This window comes from Wyeomyia smithii, chromosome 1, assembly GCF_029784165.1.
Source record: "Wyeomyia smithii strain HCP4-BCI-WySm-NY-G18 chromosome 1, ASM2978416v1, whole genome shotgun sequence".
NCBI lineage: Eukaryota > Metazoa > Arthropoda > Insecta > Diptera > Culicidae > Wyeomyia > Wyeomyia smithii.
Window position 1 is genome coordinate 82,023,656 of NC_073694.1, and position 2,967 is coordinate 82,026,622.

Genomic DNA, 2,967 nt, shown 5'->3' on the forward strand with positions numbered 1-2,967 from the left:
TTTGGTAATCAAAACTTATCTGCTTTGTAACAATCCTTACACAAATTCAAGTAACCATATATTTTCCTCACTTGGGATGTTTGTTTTAACCCACAAAAAATCTACTCTTTGACTCACGGTTTTACTTTGAATTACAGTTTTTTTTACACTCAATATATGAGCCGTTGCGGAACAGAGTGGTATAAAGACCATTTTTTCGAAAATAAGTTTCTTGCATGTGGTTCTCAAAAAGCTTAAGTTGAGAAATTAAGAAAATTTCGAAAAATCGAACTTTAAAGCTTATTTATACCGTGTTGAAATTTCGTCTGAAACAGAATGGCCATTCTGTTTCGGAACAGAGTGGTCTATGTTCTTATCATGTAACACGTAACATGTAACATATTACATGTGATAAGTAACATGTCACCTGTTTTAAACATGTCACACGTGATATGTAATATGTTACACGTAATGTAACACGAAAAATGTAACATGTGAAATATTATGTAATATGTAACATGTTGTGTTACATGTAATGTTACACGTGACATTTTACATGTGACATGCTATATGTATCATATAACATGTGACACTAGTCATTTTATACGAGTTATCGTCATTTTCATTGTCATTTACCTGGTTTGTGTACATAGACCACTCTGTTCCGAAACTATTCTAGGATTCCAGTGAATTTATATATGAAGTCAGAGTGGTCTATGTACATTGGTGAGATAAAATCACTTACTTCGCAAAGAAACTGTTAATTTTATGTATTCCCATGTTAAACCACTTCATAACATTTATATTAGAACATTTTGTTTGAAAGAATCCGTTGAACAGAATTTTATTCAGAGATTTTTCGAAAATTGCTTCTCCTGAACAATTTGCTCGATGGCGCATAGACCACTCTTACACTCTCTTTCAAACAAAATGTTCTAATATAAAGGTTAGAATTGGTTTAACATTGGGATACATAAAATTAACAGTTTCTTTGCGAAATCAGTTATTTTATCTCACCAATGTACATAGACCACTCTGACTTCATATATATTTTACTGGAATCCTCGTATCGTTTCGAAACAGAGTGGTCTATGTACATAAACATAAATAAAAATGACGTTAACTCGTATAAAATGGCTAGTGTCACATGTTATATGATGTACATGGCATGTCACATGTAACATGTGACGTGTAACATTACATGTAACACAACATGTTACATATTACATGATTTTTGACATGTTACATTTTTCGTGTTACATTACGTGTAACATGTTACAAATCACGTGTAACATGTTACAGGACAAATGACAAGTTACATATCACATGTAACATGTTACATGTCACATATTACATGATGGTATTACCTCGATTTATGTACATACACCACTCTGTTCCGAAACAGAATGGCCATTATGTTTCGGACGAAATTTCAACATGGTATAAATCAGCTTTAAAGCTCGATTTTTTGAAATTTTTCTAGTCTCCTAACTTCAGCTTCTTGAGTAGATGCGGTTTATGTAAAACTCATTTTGGAAAAAATGGTCTTTAGACCACTCTGTTCCGAAACGGCTCATATGGGGGAGGAGGGGCTAGCTTGAGTGTGACTTCTCATTTCAAAAAAAGCAATAAAAAAGACACATAGCTATACTACAGAGTTTAACTTAAAACTATATATGATACTATACGTTAGTTCAATTTTACCGTGTATGTTTGTATATGAATGACAGCGCAATTTCATTCATTTTTTAGTCTCTCTCAAAGTCACCACTACAAAAGTTGTGACATAACGTGAATAATAATTTTCGCAACAGCCATCGGCGCAGTAACATTGGTTTCTTCAAGCTAAGGACTTTGTCATGCTGAGTGCGGCGTGGCGCGAACTGCGGCGAATCAGTTTCGACGCGCGTGAGTTTTCATTGCTGATATTATTCCTCACCGTGAGAAAAGACGCAGTTTGCGCCGCGCCGCATTCAGCATGACAAGGGCCTAAGGCCTCTGCCAGGCTAAACGCGAAAAGCGGCGCGAACCGATTCGCCCGGTCGTAGGTTAATGTACAGCCGTAAGTAGAGCTGTACATTAACCTACGGCCGGGCGAATCGGTTCGCGCCGCTTTTCGTGTTTAGCCTAGCAGAGGCCTATGTCTTGTATACGTTCGCGTGTTAGATGATAGAAGTTCAAAAATTCCAAGACGTTTCGATTTATGGAGTGGTGAAGTATATGGGTGCAAGTTAATTTTTTTATCGCGTTATAATTAGTGAATAAATAGTATATAGTTGTTTGATTTCTCTTTGGATTTTGGATAGGTTAAGGATAGGTTTTTTTTTTAAAACATACATGTCTCATTGTATTGTATAGAGTGTGAATAATATTTGAAATTTATGGTAGAGGGCGAAATAGACTTTAGAACTCCGTTATTAGGAGCGGAATCACAATCTCAAATAAATATAACAACTAAACTAACTAACAGTGATAATGATGAATACGATTTTTTTGACACAAGATATTGGGGAAAAGTGCGCCAGAAAGTAAGTAGAAGTAAAAGGATACGCAACAATCAGGTGAGTTGAGTGATTGGCGCCATTACAGAAAAAATATATGATGCGATACTGAAACACATTGAGTGATACGACTCCCAAGCAGACAAGTAGAGACAACCGAAAACAGGTACAGACAAGTAAAGACAAAAATAAACTTTCAACTAGTACCAACAACAAGAATACACAATCACCGAAATCCAAGAGACCAAAGACTGACGAATGAACTAAAAACACTACACATTTTGTTTTTTTTTTTTTTTTCATTGAAAGACAAAACAATGAACAAAAAATTTTACATCCAATGTAATTGACTTAAATGCTCATGAAAATTGGCATCAAAGACTAAAATCAGCAGGTCAAGGAAGATACCAAATTACTTTCAATAATCGTCCAAAAAATTATAAAATATTGATTAACTCTAAACTATTAACAGAAGAATTCAAACACC